General features: G+C 46.5%; 1 protein-coding gene across 2 annotated transcripts in view; it reads right to left on the bottom strand.

Annotated features, from left to right (window-relative positions):
* The window catches only part of LOC119384102 (FMRFamide receptor), a 915,010-nt gene that overhangs the window by 183,742 nt on the left and 706,695 nt on the right, over window positions 1-24,573 (bottom strand). The window contains exon 5 of one of the 2 annotated variants that reach the window (XM_037652394.2): window positions 19,745-19,834. The exons of the other annotated variant lie outside the window; for it this stretch is intronic. The gene's annotated coding sequence lies outside the window, so the exon portion shown is untranslated. The remainder of the gene's footprint in view (window positions 1-19,744; window positions 19,835-24,573) is intronic. 2 annotated transcript variants of the gene reach the window in all.

The raw sequence follows: 24,573 nt of genomic DNA, 5'->3' as shown, positions 1-24,573 counted from the left end.
GAAGTGTCATGGCAATGAACAAAACCAGGGATACTCATTAACTTTGCTGTACTTTGAGGGTCTGTTACTCCCTTAGCCAGCTGCAACTGTTTCCGCTGCATGACCTCCGTACAATTAGAAGGATGTTTTTTTAGAGAACGCATATTTCTTATCAAAATTGTATAATAGTCATGCTCAAGATGTTTTCGCGCACACACTCTATGTCAAGAAGGAAATAGTTTGCTGCAACTAAAATGGCAATGAAGAGATTAATTAACAAAAACTCATTAATTAACTTTTAATTCCTGACCTGGAGGTAGTTGTTTATATTAGAAAGTTGTATCGCGTGCCAATTTATGGCATACACATTTTTTTAATCGCGAAAGTTACACGTAATTCGTGATATTCATCCTTGAATTTCAAGGACGAAATCGAAACTGATAGCGCCTGACGTGCAGGAAACGTCGCTTCTCTGTTACGTAAGCTCAGAGCTACACGTGAAAAGAAGGTGATGATAGTTTAATGAAGGTGGGCCGAAGAAGAATGTGATCAGGAAAATCTGCAAGCATTCAGAAATACACAAGTAAACAGCTTATTATTTGGGTGCGATGTGTGGTACTTATCTGTAAACATAGAAAGAAAAGGTTGATATTACTGCCGTTTCGGATGCGCGCATCTCGAAAGAAACAAATGAGCACCAAACGCCACATGCAAAGGTAAGGCGATCCGCTGACACAAGTTAGATGACTTGCCAGTTTTCACGAAAAGGTACGACCACGGCGCGCCTTCATTCAAATTTCGTCACTCCCTTGTCGCGGGCAGCTCCGGTCTGACGTAACAGAAAAACCGCGTTTTCTGTGTGCCGGACACGATCAGTTTTGATTTAGCCCTTAAAATTTCACAATAAATATCTCGAGTTACGTAAAACTTTCATGATTTCTGAAAAATGGGTATACCATAAAGCGGCACGCACTACAAATTTCTAATATAAACAACTGCCCTCAAGTCAATAAATAAAAATTAGTTAACGGGTTTTTGTTAATTAGTCCCGTCAACGCATTTTTTGTTGCGGCAGAATATTTCCGCCTCGAACTAGAGTACTACTGGAGCGTGACTGTCATAGAGTTTTTTTATAAAAGATATGTACTGTCTGAAAAAAAATCACCCTGTATAGCATGGCATCAGTATTTTAATAATAATAATAATTGTTGGGGTTTGACGTCCCAAAACCACGATAAGATTATGAGAGACGCCGTAGTGGAGGGCTTCGGAAGTTTCGACCACCTGGAGTTCTTTAACGTGCACCTAAATCTAAGCACACGGGTCTAAACCATTTTCGCCTCCATCGAAAATGCGGCCGCGGCGGCCAGGATTCGATCCCGCAACCTGCGGGTCAGCAGTAGAGCACCATAACCACTAGACTAGCAGTATTTTAACGAAGACCTGTAGGTCGCGGGATCGAGTCCCGGCCTCGGCGGCTGCATTTTCGTTGGAGGCGAAAATGTTTGAGGCCCGTGTACTTAGATTTAGCTGCACGTTAAAGAACCCCAGGTAGTCGAAATTTCCAGAGCCCTCTACTACGGCGTCTCTCAATCATATCGTGGTTTTGGGATGTTAAATGCCAAATGTTATTATTAGTTTAACGAAGAAAACGGCAAAATGTGTATACAGCTACACGAAATATGGCGAATGTACGACAAGACTAGGCTTGCCTTCACTGCCTTCTTTCTGTCGCATCATTGTGAGCGTGCCCTTCTAGTGCCTGGCTTCAGAACAGCTGCACGAAGGTGCAGCTATTCTAAAGGCCTAATGTGCCATTTTTTCTTCAGATCTATATCAACAGGCAAAGGTCTCGTTTTTCCGTTTGTCTGGAAGGACAACCCACCAGCCAGCGTTGACCAGTATAGAGGGTTGGGAGCAAACTCGGGCAAACTGTGCAGCACAAACATCACCTCAAACCTCAAACAATCGAGGTGATGAGAAGCGGTCAAACAAAAAGGAACAGTGCTGAAGTGACTTATATACATATTAAAAACAACAGCTGATTATGGCACGAAATTGGGACAATTAAGGTGCATTGTAAAAGAATGTCAAATGAGGTACCCTGCTGTAAAAAGTGCTAAATATTCATTGCAGTCTACGGCGAATAGAATTCAAATAGGATACAGCGAGTGTTTCGAGGTATAATGACGAAGCAATAATTGCTAGAGATTTATGAGCGAAAAGCACAATGCGATTAAGCGGTGCTACATAGTGGGAGATCACGGATTAATTTCAACTACCTGGAGTTCTTTAACGTGCACAAATCAGAGGGCATGGGAGTTTCTGTATCTCGCCCCCTTCTAAATGCAGCTGCCGGGGTCAGGAATAGAACCCGCGTCCTTGGGCTTCGCAGCGTAACGCTTCCAAGTCCATTTTAAGGGATTTTTGTCCACTGCCCACAACATCACTGTAGACTGTATCTTTGTGTTGAAAATAATAACGAACTGAACCACGGCTGGTATAACAAAGGCATCCAATATCCACGAAACACAGCGTTTGAGCAGTATGTTTACTGCCATTATTACTAGCCGGTGTTGTGTTTACTATTAGGTACTAGCACCACACCACATTAGACAAAGCAAGTATCACAGGAGGATGAGGTTATGCTCGTATGCAGTTTGTGGAAAAAAAAAAAAACTACAACTTTGAAGTGAACTCACATTTACCTTTGTTGCATGATATTTTTTAGCATCATAAGATCAAGTCACCACTGTTTCAATTAAATGAAACCGTGCTACAAAAGCTATTGCATCAAAGTTTTATAGCAGTTACGCACGCACGCACGCACGCACGGACGCGCGCGCACGCACGCGCACACACACACACACACACACACACACACACACACACACACACACACACACACACACACAAACAAACAAACAAGCAAACACGGCGAGAAGTTCGAATATGCAGCGAATAAATACGTATTAAACGTGTTTCAACGTCTGGGTAGCAAAGGAAAGAAACACTAAATTCTAGAGTTTCACCAGCCAAAATCATGATCTGGATATCAGGCATGTTCGGGCCGGGTGCATTAGATTGATTTTGATCAGCTGATCTTACTTACCCTTCAAATATATATCGGTGCAACGTTGCTCTACGTGTCACCACACTCGACTTGCAACCGAGATTTCAACTCGCAATTTCATGTTTTTCTGGCATGTATGGAATAAGGAAACACGATATTGGCGCGCACCACTCCGTTTTACCCGCTACTGGATAGTCCAGTGCGGTTTTCGTCGTTGCCAAGCCATTGAAACACGATAGCAAAATCCGTGCAACTGGAACATCAGAAAGACAAGTGGCAAAGCTACGTGTGAAGCGAATAAAAGAGTTGTAGGCAGAAGCCGGCAGAACTCACCTGAAATCTATAACGACCGTAGGAGCGTCGTCCACAGGCTTCGTCTGTCGGTGCCACTGGGATCCGTCATGCGCTGCCATCTTGCTCAGGCAAGTTCACGACGAAACGAAGCTTACTGCAGGGACTTCTCCGTCCGGAGGCTGCTTTTCCCAAACACTGAGTGACACTGCTTCAGCCAGTCACGGCAAGCGTGAGCCGACGACACGATACTACGCCACGAATGCATAGCACGGAAGGAAAGTCACGCAAAACGATCAGCCAGACACGGCAAGAGCGAGCCGACGATACGATACTACGCCACGAATGCATAGCACGAAGAAAGTCACGCAAAACAATCACTTGCAATCACGCCTGACGACACAGATTATTCTGGCGGACTAAAGAACGACCACAACGAGACGGATCACGAACAATGCCGTCTCACGACGCCAGGCCAAAATGGCTGTCTCGTATTGATGGCTTCGGCTTTGGATTAAAGTAGCCTCCACGAACGCCTAAATGGTTTCGGTTTTGTTTTGGTGCTATAGAACACACATCCATGCATAGTTAAAGCTCTATTGAATAATATCAGGGTGGAGGAGGCGAAGCGTGCCCTGTGTGTGTCTGTAAGGGCTGTACGGTGGGAGGGGGCGCAGGTGAACGTGCATCCCCTGCTCTAGGGGCTAGGGAGAGTGCGGTGAGGCCGTGTGTGCGTGCCTAGCTGTGCTCAACGTTTGCTGAGCGATTTGGTGGCCCGCGCGGATTATCGTCAAGATATAGTTTAGCTGTGGCGGGCAGAAATGATGACCACGCGAGCTATAATTCTGGTAGTATTGTCGCTCTTTAGGAGACGCGGTAAAGCGTCGCCTTGATAACCGGTCTGCGCGGTTATCATGCCAGCTTTGCGGCACATGTTTTTACGGCCGTCGAGTTAGATGTGTTCCCGATCGCCAGTGCGTTCAACACCATGCACGTCCATTTCACTAATAAATGTATGTTTTCTGCCATACATGCTGTCGTAGGAATCTACAAACCTCGCTTGCAAACGTGCGAAGATTCGCAAATTTGTCAGCGCTGCCATTGTTAAACGTTGTCATAACTCTGAATGTTTCGCTTGGGGGCAAGATTTTTTAAGAACCCTGTTTACTTGTAGACGTTTTCGAAGCGCCGTTTCAGCAATATCGTAACTGAAGCCATAGCACAATACGTGCGTAATTCCACATTTTACGAATCCATGTTATATATTCTCAACCAAAATTTTTCGGTATACCACAAGCCAAAGCAGCGAACTGTATCTTGGTCGCAGCCAGTGAAGCTTTCTTTTTAAAAAAACACCCACCCTGTATATGCAGAACCATCACTGACTCCCTTGGAGCAAGGGAGTCATCTATTTCATTCAGGAGCGTCGACCAGAGCATTGTGACTCCCCTTAGAAAAAAAGGTGGTCATCGGCTGCCACAAAGAGAGTCAAGCAGACGTGACTCCCTTTTGACTCTCTTTTTTTTAAGAGTGGGGCTGCCCCACTAAACTGATGAGCGGACGTAACTGTATCTGCGCATGTCATAAATGTCTATATATTGCTACGGCTTTCAGTGAATAAAATGAGTTGAAAGTTTACCGCCCGTGTCGTCGTATCTCCCTCTGTCCTCGTCTTTTTTGTGCGGTCAAAATGTCTAACATTATATCAACAGCGACGCTGATTTAGCCATCCGTAAAATATTTGGTGTGCACAAAAACCTATCATCCTCATGAACGGGTGTGTGTCACAGAAATAGGACAAATCACACTACTCAACGCTGGTCCACTAAAAATGAAGAAGGCAAGACACGGCATTCAAGAAGGCAACAAATACCAATTCAGATTTCTGGACAGAAGTAAGCAGTAATTGAAAAAACCTTGAAGGGTTCGCGCCGTCTTTATGTCAGGAAAATTATGCTCACCGGTTCTCCCTAAAATAAACGTTTAATAACCCTAACTCAGAACACAGTAGACAAAAGCTGCACCATACGATCCTCGGGGGCACAAAGATTGGTCCCTAACCTTCACCATGCGGGGCACACCCCTCCCGCGCGCACAGGGGTCCGTCGCCGATTGTCCGGGCCGCGCCTAGTATAAAGAACCAGTTTAGAGAAAGGTAACTAGCTCTGAGAACGGTACGAAAATTAAGCAGCGGTAGAGCATGGAACTGCCAAGGGCACCCGAGAGATGGCGCTGCGCAACAGAAATCAGAAGCAAAAGCTGATTTGCATTGCTTTCTTTTTTATTCTGTATAAAAATGGCCGTCTTTGCATTTCTTAACGTATTCTACGCACATGAGCCGACGCTGCGAAAGAGGACGGGGCTGACGTAGGGGAACGTGTGCCTGGTACTCTTTCGCCCGCTTGTTTTAAGCGCGATTACACGCCCAGTAGCATGGCTCGGCGCCCTTCGGAATACTGTACTGGCACCAGTACGAACAATTCACGGGAGAGTACAGGGAACAGTATTCTTTATTGACAGGAAACCAGCAATATTATTTCAATGCAAGAAATAAATTTGTCACTCTGAACCATTATCGAGAGCTCGTCATCGGCTCACCTTCGTCTTCAGAGACAAAAAGAACAGGAATGCATGTCTCGCCTGTTTGCACCGTCAGTTAGCGTTCACAATAACCAACTTACTGAAATCACATGTATAAAAAACGCATGTATAAAAAGCAGTTGTGAAACTTTTACAAACGTCATGAACGTGCGTTTTCTCTGCTTTTTATACATGTGATTTCTTTTGAGCAGCTGCTGCGAATTCAAACTCGAAAGGTGCGTACGCTGTCGCATGCAATGGTTCGTTGTCGAAGTAAGTATACGACGACGAACGCCATGGGGCGCGCGCGATAACGTAGCCACGAGCGAAGCGTGGCGAAAACGGGATGCCAAGTGAGTGCATTCGACTCGCCGGTCAGGCACACTGGAAACAGAAATTTACTGGTGAAACCGACGCGCGCTCCATCTATCGTTAACTGCAGCAAGCATATTATTTTCAACGCTTGGCGGTGCAGACCTCAGTCCAAGCGAGCCGAAGCCACACGTCTGAGCGTTCGAGTTAATAATATATGTCACTTATGTAAGCAAGAGCAGTTTGTTGCGAAAATAATTGTTTTCTTTTCTTTAAATAGGTGGATGCTATGAGCGTCCCCATTAATTAAGCTAACATAAAAAATGTTTTTTTTTTTATCTTGGCCTAATGCCTGTACTTCCATCAAATCTATCCTACTACAGAAAAAAAGACACGTAAATTCACAGCCCAGTTGTATGCCCTTTACGGCAGAATGTCTTTATTTTTCCCACTACTTATTTTTGTCTTTTCTCTCTAACTTTGTACCACCAATACTCTAACCGTCTCTTACGTATTTCTGTCGCGGGCGTATTCAGCTTTCCATTGTTGTCCCTAAAACCCGAGGATTCATGTAGGCTCGTGCCCAAACGTACACCTGGGTGGATATCTCCACATTCAATCAGAACATGCTCCGCCGTTTCCTTATTTTTCCCACAGCATGTGCACTGTTCTTCTTCTTTCCTGAATCTCGCTTTATAACTACGCGCTCTAAGGCAACCCGATCTCGCTTCAAACAGTAAAGCGCTTCCCCTTGAATTATCGTAAAATGCCTCCCTCCTTATTTCATTTTTGCCCTCTCCGTAGTTACTCGGAGCCTCTTTTTTCTCCCTAGCTACCGTCCACTAAATCCTCTCCGCCTCTCTGACTTTTCGCTTTACGATCTTTGTCGACATATTGCCTCCACTACCAGCCGTATATTTACTAGTGAGCATCCTAGTTCTTTTTCTCCACTGTGTGTCCACGCTCTTCCTATACAAATAACGGAACACCTCTGCCCATCTACTCTCCTTCCTATTCCTTAGCCTTTCTTCGAACCTTATTTTGCTCCGAGCTTCCCTCGCCTCAAAACCTGCCCATCCCATATCGCCCTTTAAGCCTCATTTGTCGTATTCCCGTGAGCACCCAACGTGAGGCTTCCCACAGTCCTTTGATTTATATCCATTCCCGATTGCACCTCTGCCCTCATGTACACCACTGAGTTCCCAAAAGTAAGCCCCGGAACCATTACACCTTTCCACAGACCTCGAAGCACCTCGTACCTATTGTATCCCCACGACGTTCTGTGCTTCATTATTGCAGTATTCCTGTTTCCGTTTGCCGCCGAGGGTTTTTCCTGTACCTCCATGTATCTATCACTCTCATGACACCGCCTGATCGCAGGTATCATTGAATACCACCAATCCACACTTCGTTACACTAAATCCTAGTCCAGTAGCTTCACCTTCCCTTCCCCATATATCCGCCAGCCTAGAGTTCCTGTCTATGCCACCTTTAGGTAGCAGAATTGCGCCAAGGTACGCCCTCTTGGGCTCCGAAGTTTTGCGGGAAAGCCACTCACCACCCGCGTAGGAGCCACGCTCGCGCGACAGAGTAACAGTGTTTGTTTATTTTTTTCATTCTTTCTATATTTTTATTATGCTGAGAGCAAAGCTCTATTAACAAACTCAACGCTTAAAAGCCATTATTTTACGCTTACGTTCCTAGCATGTGATCATGAAATAAAATTCATCTTGTGACGAACACATACACCGGCGATATGGAATAGCAGAAGTGTGGTTCGTTGAGCTATTGGGTCACACATTTGCCTCGTCTCCTTTTGCGCTGTTTTTCCAATTTACAGATATGAAATTATTTTTGCACTTTCGATCGCGATCGAGCCAGTGAGGGACGGAATTTCTCTGTCGCGTTTGGCTCCCTCACGTTAACTGTGGAAGGAAGCCAGCTGTAATTTAGTTTTCAACTGAATAGGGCTCGATAGCGGTCGAAAGTGGCCGTGCGACACCCGTATTATGCGCGCATGCTTACAATCACAGCCCGCGGAAGCGACAGGGCAGTTAAACAGCCCTGTCGCTCCGAGACAAACCTTGAGCGAAAGGAATGTTGCACGCGACAGGGCTGATTAACTGCCCTGTCGCGTGCAACATTCCTTTCGCTCAAGGTTTGAAAGTTGCATAAAATTCACGTAAATATAACACCCCGTCATAGCGAAAGAGCTGTCGATGCGTCTATCACATGGCCTGTTCATACAATCCACCAAAGAATGCACTTACTATCACACGTCTCTCGAGCAGCGGCACCTAAGAAGCGCGCCGAGAATAACAAACAGCGCCGATGTCAACCGCGCTTGAGCGGCCGGAATCTACGGAGTGTCGGCGTCGCCTGCGAAGTGTTTGCTTCTCCGCAGCGCAAAGGAGACACCTATGACCACGTGACGGTGCTCGGCGAATAGCGTCGCTGGAATCACCGAAGGCAGAGCGAGCGGCGTCCGGAAAGCAGTGGCGCAACTCTGCTACCTTAAGGTAGCATGTACAGTAACTCTATGCCAGCCCATATTACGGCGCCTCTAGCGGGAAAGTATACCTTCATGAGGGCAGGATTTTGAGGGAAAGCAGTATCTCTTTTTCTTAGTGGCGACGTGGTCGATTTTTTCGCCCCCTTCCGCGATGGCAGGAACTTGAGACTTCCCGGGGCCTGGCCGCACCACGGCTGCCGCTCCTGAAGCCCGCGAGTGGGCCACGCGCATCGCCACTGCGCAGCACGTGGCGCTATGATAGAGGCCTGGCCATAGAGTAACAGAAAATGACAAGAGTGGACACACGAGCCTATAAGCGGCGGAGCTACGCAGCTTCCCGCCAGCCGTTAGACGACAGCACGTCACTCCCTGTTTCCAAGAGAACGCGCGTACTAGTTATCTACTGCAGTACCTTTTCTGGCTCACGATACATCTACTTCTCTTTGTCAGACTATGTGGCTGCGGCAGTGGCTTCCGCTCACTCGCAGTGCGGCTCTAAATCCGTCTTTATCGTCTGCGATTGGACAGTTTGAAATAATCGATTGGTAGCTGTCATGACCATATAAGGTCAGGTTTGCCGGCAAGACCATGGCAAGACGACACGGCGACGCATATAAAATTGGCTCTACCTGCTCCGTGGAATTCGCTGGGATCGTCTGCCGGGAAGTCACTCTGCTTGGTGGCTGCTTCGTAAGAATGCCTTCATTAGTTTTTTCCCCCTTCATTACTTTGCAATGTATTTGTCTCTGCAGCTTTAAGTTGACATTTGACGCACTTTGTGTTTTAGCGCCGAAAGCTTCTTTGTGCTTCACGCTTCGCGTATGATGCTCGTGAATTGCTTTGCATTAAGGAATAGCAACTTGAAATGCTGCGCAGCACGTTAGCGAAAAAATCGTTTCTTCGCGCCAAAACTGAGTCTCCGCTTGCGTCGTAAGGTTTTCTTTGTGCATACAATGCCGTTACACGCAGTTCCAATTCACTGCATGGGTGTGCAAATGTGTGAAAGAGTGCAGTTATGCTTAGAATCGTTATTTGTGGTATTCGCAGTTTGCTTGACGCCTATGTTAAAAGCCGAATTAGAGAGAACTTGAGAAATGAGAACAGTGTTCGTTGGCCGTGGCTACGACGTAATATTCTCGTTAAATACTGACTCAGTAGTTCGTGCACCGAAGGTTGCTTTGTTTTCACTGCGGCAACTGCTTGGGACTGTTTTTCGCGAAAGGGCACTGAGAAGTGCGTCGGAGACAATTTGTGCGAAGGCCAGAGAAAATGCGATCAACTTTTTTCTCTTTTTCCAGGTCATGCTGTCCGGAGTCAAGTACTACGGCAGCTAGTGCTGCGCTGCGTGGTGCAACAACAACGGCAGGACAGGGAGAGAGCGGGTACTAAGTGGTTCAGGATTCCGCGAGACGACAGGTAGCCCTTTGCACCTTTCCACAAGATGTACTTACTGAGGATGTGACTTGAAATAAAATGTTTCGTCTCTCCCAACGATTGTCATGTCTGCATAAACAATGGCATTGTGTGCTCGCCGCTCTGGCGGTGTGGCTTACACGAAGCTACTTATGCATGCAAGTAACGCGTTACAGAAAAATGTATATATATATATATATATATATATATATATATATATATATATATATATATATATATATATATATATATATATATGACCTCCGAGACAATCACACGAACAGAAGTGGTCTCGGGGGCCGTGTACTTTTACCTATAGCTAAATAATGGCCTCTGAGATCGGCATTCTTAATTTCTTTTTTTGCGATTTCTGATTTCTGAGGCGGCTGTTAGGATTCCCCACTTCCGTTTGGTGCGCTGCGAACCCAAATCAGCCGCAGGGGCCTACGCAGTGTCCTCTCTTAACCTTTTTTATATTACTCTATGGCCTGGCGATGGCCGTGCCGAAAACATGAAACGCAGGAATAAGCGTGTGCGGTATTGTGGACAAACGGAGATGGCTATCAAGAATGTCCCTGTCCGAGCATTTGCGCCATCAATTCAACTTCAGCCATGTACCAACTAGCCCGACAGCTAACGCTACTAAAACTAACGTTGCCTTTCCCGTTCCCTCTCGTTGTACTACGAACCACTGAAGCACTCCGTACAGATGCTTCAGCGAGGCTGAAACGTGCGGCCACGGTGCTTCATCACTGGGTTAAACCCAACGGTTGAGTAATGCTTGTGGGAGATTTGATTCTTTATTATTCTTGGAATAGGTAGAGAGGCAAAGGAGGGAAAATGGGAGAAGAGTGCTTGATAACTGTCTCTGTGTAGGACACCTCAACCAAAACACTCGTGGGGGGGGGGGGGGGGGGGAATGATGAAGGCGGTAGAAAGAGAGAAGAGGATGAGGTAGTGATTGGAACGGAGGCGGGAGAGAAGCGCCCGGTCTAACGTGTCTTAGAACGGCAAACGAGACGCCTCCCTCCCGCCTCCGCAACACGATCAAACTGCAACACACGACCCTGTACGAGCGGCTTAGAAAAGCCGCTCGTACAGGGTCGTGTGTTGCAGTTTGATCGTGTTGCGGAGGCGGGAGGGAGGCGTCTCGTTTGCCGTTCTAAGACACGTTAGACCGGGCGCTTCTCTCCCGCCTCCGTTCCAATCACTACCTCATCCTCTTCTCTCTTTCTACCGCCTTCATCATTCCCCCCCCCCCCCCCCCCACGAGTGTTTTGGTTGAGGTGTCCTACACAGAGACAGTTATCAAGCACTCTTCTCCCATTTTCCCTCCTTTGCCTCTCTACCTATTCCAAGAATAATAAAGAATCAAATCTCCCACAAGCATTACTCAACCGTTGGGTTTAACCCAGTGATGAAGCACCGTGGCCGCACGTTTCAGCCTCGCTGAAGCATCTGTACGGAGTGCTTCAGTGGTTCGTAGTACAACGAGAGGGAACGGGAAAGGCAACGTTAGTTTTAGTAGCGTTAGCTGTCGGGCTAGTTGGTACATGGCTGAAGTTGAATTGATGGCGCAAATGCTCGGACAGGGACATTCTTGATAGCCATCTCCGTTTGTCCACAATACCGCACACGCTTATTCCTGCGTTTCATGTTTTCGGGTTTCACCCGCAAACACTGTTACTACCGCTTGCGCACGCCGCGCGCATCAATGTCTAGAAACTTCGCGATTGTTTCAGTCTGTTCTGCTAAGAATCCGCGCAGGACACGAGTAATCGAGTTTCTTCTAGAGCTGGCAGGCGCAACCAGACACCTACAAAAGCCAACGCAATTTACGGACGGGGAAATTATCGACGGCGGACGACTGGGATCGTCGCTATCAGTGTACAGACAGTAGTATTGCTAGTGCTTTCATTTCCTGGGCACAATTTTGCCGCCATATAAAAAGTTTCGTCCATAAAGGCCAACTCCGTCGATTTTTTGAGGCCCACGGCTCTCAATGAAATTAGCTGGGGGCGTTCCTTTGCACGTTTCCGTCATTTATCCCAAATTACAGGCTTGAGAGATGCGCAGATTCTTTACAAATGAATTTTATAGGTTGTCTCCAAACGTCCACCTGTCTTCCCACAGTAAAGTGGAGAGATGGGCGAGTTGGAACTGATGCATTCTTGAAAACTTTTCAGCGCGAACTGGACGGAGCACAAAGAAGAGGACACAAGACGAGCTCTGTCTAACAACTGAAGTTTATTGAAAGAAAAATCAAACACCAGAAAACCAACAACGCACGCGCGGAAGTTACCTGTAGTCAAAGAACTCGTTAAGCTTACGTAGCTCACAATCTAAAAGGCAGACGGACGGCTCAGATATCCAATCATCTCCCGCATCTTTAATAAAGTACGCTTCCGCAAGTTCACGTGCCCTTTTATCTCTATGCTTGTGCAAGATGACAGTGTTGTCGAAGTACGGTCAATGTTCTCTTTTCATCAAACCTAAAAGTTGGTAAAGCTTGTGCCGCGATTGAAAACAAGGCTAGAGGAAATTCGGGTGTGGGTTGCACGGTGAAGCATCGCAAGCCCCCAATGTCATGCGCTGTTGGTGTAGTCTATAGGATTCTCCTATCCTGCGGCAAGTTGTACATAGGCCAGTCGGGTAAATGCATAAATGAGACTCCGCCAGCACAATAGCACCTTAAAGGGAACGCTGACGTCACACCTTTCGACACATTGTAGGGCGTGTGGTTTTAAACCGTTCTTCGACAACACTGTCATCTTGCACATGCATAGAGATAAAAGGGCACGTGAACTTGCGGAAGCGTACTTCATTAAAGATGCGGGAGATGATTGCATATCTGATCCGTCCGTCTGCCTTTTAGATTGTGAGCTACGTAATCTTAACGAGTTTATTGACTACAGGTAACTTCCGCGCATGCGTTGTTGGTTTTCTGGTGCTTGATTTTTCTTTCAATAAAGTTCAGTTGTTAGACAGCGCTCGTCTTGTGTCCTCTTCTTTGTGCTCCGTCCAGTTGGCGCTGAAAAGTTTTCAAGAATGCACCAGTTCCAACTCGCCCACCTCTCTACTTTACTGCAGTTTGTTTCTTGTTTAAAGGGCTCTGTTTTTTGTCAACCACTAGACTTAACCAACCCCGCTGTGCTTTCGTCCGTCATCGCCATTGTGTGTGCCGCGCTCGTACCGCTTCGTGGTACGCAAAGGCGTCTTTGTGCCCCCCTGACCTTGTGTGGCTTCCTGAAACTTTCCCCAGGGCATTCGCGACGTTTTTGCCGTCTTCTTCGGTCGGAATGGTGGCGCCAGGCAAGGCACTACAACGACTGTCTGCGACTGCGGTGCTGGAACAGCGGTAGTGGGGGAAAACGCCCTAGCCTCTACGCTGAGTGGCAGATGACGACTGAACGTGTCACCGAGTACCTATGGAATTGTGTACGACCGACGTTACCGAAGAAGATGAAGCAACCCCCTCAAAGAGTGGAGGCGCAGATTCTAGGGGACGTTGAGGTGCCTGAAAAGCTACGTCGAGTGTTATACCCCTGTAACACGGGGCAACTTAAGTGCAATTTGAGGGAGTGCACTTCACCGCTAGTGTCATTTGCACGCTGTCACACGGGAACGCTTAGGGACACTCGCTGAGAAGTGCACTTGCCGGCGAGTGCGTTCGCAAAACTCACTTCGCTGCGACGGAGTGTCTAGCCTCAGTAGCAGTGTCTCGAGAATAAATAAGGTATTATCCGGAGCCGAGTTCAAAGCATTTTTTAAACTATCGTTTTCGCTATTAGGAATATTCTGATGCATTAAAACATATTATACCGCAAAAAACTACTATGGTATTCTCGCTCTCAGGAAGTTTACAGCCACGACCACCAGGGGCATGCCCAGCACACGCCGTGCGCAATGGCCGTAGCCGCCGCGTTTTAAGGGCTGCTTATAGATGTAACACATTATTGCTTAAGAAACATTTGCTTATGATAGCATTATGGTATTTCCTTCGTTTTCGTTACTGTATGGCTCCAAATAAAGAGTCAGCTTATCGCATATCGTCTGTCAACCCACCCCACCGCCTGTGATGTTAGGTCAAAATAATTTTCATTATTGAATGCAACAATACTCAAGCAATAAATTCTTTAAAACACCAGGTATTCGTGTGCCTCATGGGCGAAGTTATTAACAGCAGCTCCGGATGAGTTTCGAGAAAAGGACAGCGCAGCTGGCCTTTTAGAAGCAGCAGAGTAAATGCTGCAGCATTTTCACTTACAAGGCCGTGTGAACAGAACAAGGGGGCGCATAAATATAAGACAGCCTTGCACTGCGGGCCATATCACCCTTTCGTGATTGGTTATCGATAAAGTGCACACAACAGGCCCAAAAACAACCATGCTCCTGCTGGCGGTGGGCTGAGAGCTTTGATGTCACAGCACGGTTGCTGCTCTTGAACACGCTGTTCTCGAACATTGTAGTCTGTCTCAGAACAGACATTCGTGCGAAGGCAGAGTCGTCTTTCACCACTACAATACGATGCAATACCTGCGAAGGAAGGAAACGTATTGTGTCAGGAATCGAAACAGCTGCAGAGTGCATTCACCTGAAAATGCTCTCTGGGCCGCGCACTACCTTCGAATATCCCCATAAGTCGAGAAAGCAGAAATAAAATGCCCAAATAAAAAGCGCTCAACAAAGCACCTTCGCAAAGTACATTCCAGGCAAAGAAGGCAGGGATCACCGGGAAGCCGAGTTACCTTTAGTATTTACTGTTACCACGCCGGCGCACTCCTGCCGGCGCACTTCTATTATTCCTCTGAGGCTGACTTTGCCGCAGACTTTATTAAACGTGGCCGCGTTCCGGCGCGCAGCTTCTGGAGAAAGAATGGGGACCTGGAGACTCCCGAAATGTTCGCTGCCTCACTTCCGCTGCTTTCTTTGATCCGGGCATGTACTACGTGCTCCTCCGTGTCATTGACCTTCTGTATCTTTCTCTTTCAGCAACCGTGTCCTCTTGCTGGCGTTCCTTTCTCGGGCCTTCACTCCGTGGCATGTTTTGCGGCAACGTTATCACTTTTCTGAGCCTCTCATTTCTATAAAGTACGTTTCAACAGTATTCGTGAGATTACTTTGTTGCTTTTCTATGAAAATTTCCGCCGAAATACCTCCAAGAAGACGAATTGCGAAAGGATGCCTGCCTGGCAATCCATTCCGTTGGCATCTACATTTTGTTGACTACTCGCAGCGAGATGGTATCGCAATACTGGTGACCTACAAAGCAGGTGCCACGGTTGGTGGAATGTTTTCGTAAGCCACGAAGCGCAAAGAGAAAGCGGTCCGAATCTTCGTCACCTTTCTTTTCTCCAATCAGTGGCGGCACCCCGATACTCGTAGCGTTGCTTGGCTGAAAGTGCAACGAAAGGCGATTGCGTGATAGAGCTATTTAAGCGGCACCATTCGCACTGGTCCATGCGATTGCGTTAGCACAGTTCAAAATAGATGAATATGGCTTCAAATGGTAAACTCTTCAACCACAGAGAGCTTTAGGCACAGGAACTGAAGACAATGTGGTCCCGAGCCAACATGGGTTGACTGGTTTTGTGCTAGGAGGTGCTGCAGAGTTTTTAAATGCGAAGCATTTCTTAGCGAACCTCAGGCACTTTGGCCGTTTCTATTTACGTATCTATCTACCTATCTACCTATCTATCTATCTATCTAGCCGCCTACGTCTCGGCGCTCTCCTGGTCGTCTCCATAACTTGTAATATGCCAAGATTGACGTAGCAGGGGATCAGTGTATGACGAACACAATTCACTGGTCATGACAGCAATAACGCAAAATACCTGTCGCGTACGTCATGAAACCATTTCTCTCAGTCACGTGTGGCACATACCCGTACACCAGAGTTCATGTTATGCGGGTATGTGCCACAGGTGATACAAAGTTTCAACCAACACAGTAACCGCGAACAGACACAATGACACGCAAGGAAAGTGATAATATTAATAATTGTTGGGCTTTTATGTCCCAGAACTACGATATGATAATGAGAGACGCCATAGCGAAGGGCTCCGGAAATTTTAACCATTGGGTGTTCTTTAACATGTACCGAGATCGCACAGTACACGGTCATCTAGCATTTTGCCTCCATCGAAATGCGACCGCCGCGACCGGGATCGAACCTGCGACCTTCGTGTCAGCAGCCGAGCACCGTAACCGCTACACCACCGCGGCGGACGCAAGGAAAGTAAGGAAGCTGAAGACAGAACACCCGTGAAAGACGCTCAACTTCCATCCACTCGTCCAAGTGGTCCGCAACGTGGACCACGTGCATTACGCAAAAATCTGAGTCAATGCTTTCTACAATAAATCTGCTGCGAGAACTAGGCCTCTCATCATTACCGGTGACTTTAACATTGATTTATCAAGACCCAACAATGATTGGTGCTTATACTGTGTGAAAGACGGCCTGGATGTGGACAGGGCATCAAAAGACCTCGCTGCCACGTCCACGACAGAAGGCATCATAGATCATTTCATCGTAAGAGGCATCCAGGATTTCCACCAGCTTCCTAATATCTCGCACTTCACTACACTTAGATTCCTCATAGCCGCGATCACGAACGGATCCGATTAACAAGTCCGGTCCAGCTACTGGTGCTCACTGATCACTGTGATGGTGACCTTGTTCAAGGACTGTCAAGAACCCCTTTACATATACACACGGGTTCGTGAAACGTGCGTGCGTTCTCCGTCATAACGGAAAAGTATAAGCATAACAACTGTAACTGTGACTGTAACGTACGTGCAGTGCGCCTGCGCGTGGCACTCGGCTATGTATATATATCTAGGGAAACTATCCTGAATGAAGCTTAGTTTCGAGTAACGCATGTCCTGTGCATCTGCGTTCTTTCTTTGTCCTGTTCGGATTCGTGCTATCCAGTATTGAAGAATATAAGCTTACCGCGTCTGGTGTTGGTAACACCCATGTTGCTGTTGGCATCGTTACGCAACTGTAAACAACGGGTAATATAATACATATGCTACTCTTGAACATATGAGTGTGCGTATACCAATTCCACATTTCCCTAGCGTCATTCCGTAACATTTCGCTCAATGTGAAAAATTACGCCACAGTCACCATCCTGCGCATGCTTCGCATCATGCCGATTCCCACGGCAGGTGGGATCTGCCGAATTTTCTTTTTTAATCGGGTCGAATGCGACGCGTTGGGTTGAGAGCTCAGGATGCAGCCCAGAACAATATGAAAAGGTGCTTGAAAGAAAAAAAAAAAAGAGAGAGAAACATTTTTTTGTTACAGCTGGTCACAAAACAAACAAAATAATGTGTTTAAGAGATCCGCAAGCAAGGCGGTTCGGCCAGTATGGTCACTTTATTTTTCATTTATTTAGTTAATAAGGCCTTAGATGCCTCATCAAACGCGGAAATTGACTGGCGTCCCGCGTCGGCGCCAAAACGAGTGCTGCGAAAAATCATTACGTGATGACGTCGCCATACGACGTCATGATGACATCCAGGAATGCGGCAGTTTGGGCACGTTGGTATTCCATCTTGAAAAAACTAAGAGCACACGGAAAACACGGACGACAAAAAGTCACACATATGCACACACGTAGGCGCTAACTTCGAAAAAATTTATTCTTGTGGTCCACTGCTACTTATAGCACACAATCAGCCCATATCAATGCGCCAAACTCCCAACCCCCCCCCCCCCCCCCAGATGACACTTTTAATATGGCGCTGTCATACTCAGAGAGTCAAACTCCTTTTTTTGTTACTGCAATTGACGGCAAGCTTACACATTTTTCGCCCATCTTTTCAATCTCCTCTGCTTCGATTATCTCTCTTGTCAGCTGATTTCGATTTCTGTCAACAATCGTACGTGTGTCAAACAAAGGTACACAGCCACACTTCTTGCAATGTATCGCTAAAAAGCCACCAGCCACATTCTGGACATTGTACGAGTGCTCACGTAAGTGGTCGTAAGCGGTCGATGAGTGTGTTGCCGTATATACACACTCTCTCCCATTACTTGAAAGAAATCGCCCAGCGAGCCAACGTGCGGGTTTTCTTTTCAGCCCCGACAAAAGTGAAGAAACTCTGCAATATGACAGGTCCAGGAGCACAGCAAAAACGCGTCTGCGAAAAGAAACACAAGAACAAGTGTGTCGAATGTGCTGAAAGCGTTGTTTATTGCCTACCGTTGTCGGGGTGGCCGCAGCTATATTGGGCAAACCGGTTGTTGCGTTAAGGATCGCTTACGTGAGCACTCGTACAATGTCCAGGACGTGGGTAGTGGCTTTTTAGCGATACATTGCGAGAAGTGTGGCTGTGTATGTACCTTTGTTTGACACATGTAGGATTGTTGACAAAAATCGAAATCAGCTGACAAGAGAGATAATCGAGGCAGAGGAGATTGAAAAGATTGGCGAAAAATGCGTAAGCTGCCGTCAATTGCAGTAACAAAAAATCACAGCATATCCACGGAGTGAATGATGATGAGTGGGCGAAGCTACGGTGGTTCATCGGTAAACCGTGAATCTTCCGTGAATTCTGCCCAGTACATCATCACCGACGTGAGATCGGGCGCGTTTATACTAAAGGTTCGATAAGTTATGACGACTTGCAGCTCACTTTAATTTTACATGTACGCTGTGAATTTTCATTGTTTAGAAAACCATTGCTTTAGAAAACATCTGGCGTCTTTCGTTAAGCAGCTGGCGTCTTTTCGTTTTGCTTTAGAAACGTCTGGCGTTCTTTCGTTTTGCTTTTACAAAACATCTGGCGTCTTTCGTTGGTTTATTTCATCAATCAACGGCGTTTTGAACAAAATTTTTATTGTTTAATCACGCACAGGAGAAATCTCACCAGGCACTACCTTGGAGGTAAACAATGGCTGCTAATGGGAATGAGAGACAGAAGAAGTCGGCTTTTAGCTAACACTTACGCTTCTACTTCTACTAACGTTTCCTACTGGAACATGCCAATGGCTGCTAATGGGGAATAAGAGACAGAAGAATTCGGCTTTTAGTTAACGCGCACGCTGCGAATTTTTTATTGTTCAACAACGCACAGGAAAAATCTCCCACCGGCACCACCTTGGAGGTCAAAGCGTAAGACTGGTTGCGCACTACGACTACTACGACTACGACTACGAGGGACGAACGGGTGCCGCCTTAAGGAGCTTCGCCCCTAAAAGAGAGTTTGGCTATCTGAGTATGAGAACGCCATGTTAAAAGTGTCATCGGGGGGAGGGGGGGGGGGGAGGGGTTGGGAATTTGGCGTATCGATATGGGCTGATTGTGTGCTATAAGTAGCAGTGGATTGCAAGAATAAATTTTGTTGGTAGTAAGCGCCTACGTGTGTGCATATGTGTGACTTTTTGTCGTCCGCGTTTTCCGTGCCCTCTTAGTTTTTTCATGATGACGTCACGGATCACTAAAACTTTTGACGTCAATCGTGACGTCACTATCGCGTCACATCACTTGACGTCACATGACGTCCTTCCATGACAGTGTCGCAAAGGTGGGCCGATCACGGAGGAAGTGCAATTCCAGGTGAGGTGCACAAACCTTGCTAGACCTCCGATCCTCGAGGCAGTGCCAAACTACGTTAGGTGCGGCAAGCTCTCGGTGGGCGGCGGGGTGGCATCCGTATATCGACTGAAAAGAAAAAAAAAGACTGCTTTTGCCTTCGAGTCGCCTTATATAGGTGAATGCATAAGAGGCCCAGTGATATTTATTTATTTATTTATTTATTTATTTATTTATTTATTTATTTATCATAACTATTAGCGTACATACCAGCCAAAGACAGGAGCTGCTCTATCGGGCATATGAACAGGACTACAGACGGGGCAGAGAATCTCACGAAATGAAACAAAAAACCAGAAAACAATCAAAATGTTGGCACGTAATACATACATTACAGCACAAGTGAGCAGAACACAAATGAGCAAGCGAGTACATTTCGGTATATCACTTCACAGTTCAGCATCGGAAAGTTTCACGAAGTAAAGCGGTCATTTCAATCAACAATGCCTCGTCAAATGCTTTAACATCGTTATGCCTTAGACGCAACAGCATTCACGAACCGCACTCATAAAACAGAATTCACGAACCGGTTCGATGGACCGACAGATGAATGAATGAATGTTTAAAGGAGTTCGTGTCAGAATTCGAAGGCTTTATGAGCTTGCTGTATTTTGTCCGCGAATGTGGTGCGTCTAGGATTAAAACTGTTGCTATCTCTGTTTCGTATATGTCCTGGAATATCTGGAAAAAAAAGAATTTGATGCTGTAGACGTGCATTCTTTTCCGCATGGCAAAATAGCAGCTTTTGTTCTGAGATATGTTACCGACTTCGTTCTACGGTACAAATTAAAAATAAATCTTAAAGCCATATTTTGAACCCGTTCACGTTTTGCGACGTTATTTAGCGTGTATGGCTTCCATATCGGGTATGCGTATTCCAGTGGCGGGTAGCAGATGTAATTGACTAAGCTTCGTTATTTTGTCATTACCCGGCTTTTTGACTCGAAAAGCGAATAATCTAGGACGTGGTTTAAACGCAAAAAATGCAGTTATGATGAATATACAGCGATAGCTATTTCCCTCACGCGTATGGAAAAATATGATCTCTCAACAATTTAGCCAGGTGAGATGCTACTGCTCCTCCTCTATACTGGTGCCAAGGCTTAGCAGCATTTATAAACACATAAGAGCGATATATTACTTGAGAGTTAAAATAAAGCGCCTACTTTTATCGCTACACACTGCTGTTGTATTAGTATTTAAAGGGAAAGAGAAAATGCAACTAGAACCGATGAAAAAGCGAAACTGGTGGACTTCCCTTCGTCAGGCCAACACATTTCTATGCTTTGCAAGTCTCTCAGATATGCTGTATCACTGCACTTTATTGAACACTCTTTGTTAAGCTTTAATAATAATATCTGGGGTTTAACGTCCGAAAACTACGATATGATTATGAGAGACGCCGTAGTGGAGGCCTCCGGAAATTTTGACCACCTCGGGTTCTTTAACGTGCACCTAAATCTAGGTACACGGGCCTGAAACATTTTCAGCTCCGTCGAAAATGCAGCCGCCGCGGCCGGGATTCCATCCCGCGACCCTCGGGTCAGCAGTCGAGCACCATAACCACAAGACTTTGTTAAGCTTTAACGTGGTAATATAGTTTTATTGCGTCTGGACCGTACCACTATCATACACAGGTTTAGAAGGAAGCCTTCGCTTAAGATGCTCCGGTACGTTGTATCACTGCTCTTTATTAAACTCTCTTTGTTAAGCTTTGAGGTGGTAGTAAAGCCACCACCTTTTTTAACCGCATAGTATCACGTGGCAGCGGTGCGACTATGGTAGCCTGCACGCCACATGTTGGGCCAGTTGGGCTAACTGTTGCCTTCTTCCTTTTTAGTGGAAGTTGCGTGCAGTGGCATTTACGGAATTTCTGTGGCACAAAGGCGTTTACGATAATGATAGTTTTCTGATAGGGCACACAGCTTTCTCCGGAACATACCCGTTTGTTGGGCTGTTGCCTTCATTTTTAGTGGACCAGTGGTCAGTAGTTGGATCTATCCAATGTGTGTGGCGCATGCCCGTTTATGATGCCCACAAGCGTTAACACGGATGCCGGACATGAAAGGCTCGACCAAGAACAGCTTCGCTCTTAAAACTCCGACAAAACATTGCTGCAAATACCCGACGTTTCAAAGCCCGACCGGCTTCTTCAGGAGCGAGCAAGCCCGAGCAGCACAGCGCTCATATACGCTTTCTCAACGTACGTGCGAGGTTTGCAGACACCTGTCGCGAGTCTTGACAGTAGACTTGCCACTATTGCGCTACGCTGGACGGGATCTGACACATTGCTACGTCGTACCAGTATCCCCGTGGTCCGGTTGATCTTTCCTGGCATCTGCTGTATATGCCAAGATTACAGGAGGAGCCACCTCCGAAGGTTCCTTTGTTTTAACAGCGGAGCTCTTTATGCTCGGCTTGCCTACGTACAGCATTCGCGTAGACTATCATCATCATGCCGTCGCGCGCTCTCTTAATCCTCCTCTTCGTCTTCTGACGAAGAGAGAGAAAAGCAAAGAGAGAGAAACAAAGAGAAAAAAGAAACAGCGAAATCTACGAAAAGGAGATAGAAAGATAGAGGAAGCGAGAAATAGAGAAAGAAGGAAAAATGAAAAGGAGGGACTGTGACGTGAAATCACGTAACACTAGTTACGTCACAACTCAGAATCGCGTCAGTCTACTCAAATGACGTGAAATTACGTGACGAAAGCAAAGTTACAAATTGGGCTAGTTGGTTATACATGTTGGAGGGGAATTGCGCTACAGTGAACTGAGACTTAACAAAGCTAGAGGACGGACGAACGTATCGTGTTCATTACGTTCGTCCGTCCTAGCTTTGTTAAGTCTCAGTTAACTGTAGCGCAATTCCCCTCCAAATTACGTAACACTAGTCACTTTTAGAATAACAGAGATCTGAGCTAGTTGGCAGGCATTCATGCTAAAAAGACAGGGCGTGCACACACGGACACAAGAGAGAATTCGTCAAACACCACAAACGCCGACTAGCAACTGAAAAAAGGCGTACAGCGCAGCAAAAGAAGGCAGACACAAACATTCTGCAGATCCCACGCGTTGTGGGAATCGTTTTCCGCGAAGCACTCAGCGAGTACTTCTATGCTGTATTTTATGGCTTTGAGCCAAGCGTTACGAGGTGGATCGACGTGCTTTGTAATTGTAGTAGCTGTGTGCACATCGTGGGCTTACCAGGCACGTCGACAACACTGGCGTTTAAAGGGTAACTTTTGGTGTGACGTAACGTCAGCACTCATGTTGCAGTACATACTTCAGTATTATCGAATCGAAGTGCACTTTATGGTGCAATCATATGAATATCATACGTATATTTCGTTAATATATTAACCCGGGGTTGAGCAATGGTTCAATCATAGGAAAACAAATATAACGTTTATTAGACTGCTCTAAAAGCGGAGCCAACACTCTAACCACAAACGTTAATCTGATATGACGCCGGTTTCGTAGGAGTACATATGTAGTGTTTATTGCTTTCTTGTAAAATTAGATAGCCAGCACCACAACCACAATTGACGTTGCACCGACATTACGCCTGCATAAGATGTTCTTCCAAACCAGTTTCCAGACCTGGCCTGGCTCTGTGGTAGTATAGCTGTCTGCCACGCAGAATGCTTGGGTTCAATTCCTTCTGGTAACCTAATTTTTATTCTTTGCATTCGTTGGGTGAGCGCTGCCGATGTCGATTTTCCTTAAGGCTCTCGCATTAAATTACCAGTGTCTGTTCTCCCCTTTCCTGGGTAGATAATAACTCTCACCTAGCTGTGGTGCATACCCGTATACCGCGGCCCGTGGTAAACGGGTATGCCACACGTGACTGGGGGAAAGGGTTCGACGACGTACGCGGCATGATTTTCACGTTATTCGTGTCGTGAGGCGACAGTCATATTCGTGAAATCCTCGTACCCTCCCCCCCCCCCCCCCCCCCCAAGCCAACTTTGGTATGCACCAAGTTAGGGAGATCATGAGAGCACCTAGACGTAGACGGCTAGCTTGATAGATAGATAGATAGATAGATAGATAGATAGATAGATAGATAGATAGATAGATAGATAGATAGATAGATAGATAGATAGATAGATAGATAGATAGATAGACAGAAACGCTCAAGGTGCCAAAGGTCGCTAAGAAATGCTTCGCATTTAAAAACCTATCTGCGCAAACCTGTCAATCTGGTGGTCTACGTGAGAGTCAAATGATCAGGCACTTTATTTATTATTTCTGCAAGTTAATCGATGGTTGGCTCACGCATGCGGTATACCACAATTATCGATATGCCGGGCCTCAACCCTTATACGCGTTGTTTCTTCATTCCTGTGCCGGTAGCAAACTGCGCTTTCATCGAGTTTTGGCGTGCACTTACACTCTCGACAATGTAAAGATAGAATAGATGGTGAGCCTCCGGTTAGCGATCTCTTATGTTCCATTAATCTTTGGTTAACGCAGTGACCCGTCTATCCAACAAAGAAGCGGCCGCACCTAAACGGAGTCTAATGCACCACGCTCTGCGCCTTGTTTGAAGGTGCGCGGTCATGGGGCCGGCGAATGAAGCCGCCGATGGTGGTGGACAGCTTGCGGGTGACGTCGACCCTTGGCTTTCTGTGTATTTCCTGGCTCGCGCCTGTGTTGAAGAGGATTGACACACGGCGCCGTTGTGGAGCAGCAGATGTCGCCCCCTCTTTCCTTCTGCGGAGGACAAGACGCCTTTGTGTTCGTTGGCGGATTGCTTTCTCCCCTTCCGCAGCTGTGGTGACTTGCGGCCCTGTTGACAAGGCTTC

This window comes from Rhipicephalus sanguineus, chromosome 2 (assembly GCF_013339695.2).
Source record: "Rhipicephalus sanguineus isolate Rsan-2018 chromosome 2, BIME_Rsan_1.4, whole genome shotgun sequence".
Lineage (NCBI taxonomy): Eukaryota > Metazoa > Arthropoda > Arachnida > Ixodida > Ixodidae > Rhipicephalus > Rhipicephalus sanguineus.
The sequence above is the reverse complement of the archived record's forward strand: the minus strand, read 5'-3'. Positions and strand labels throughout refer to the sequence as shown.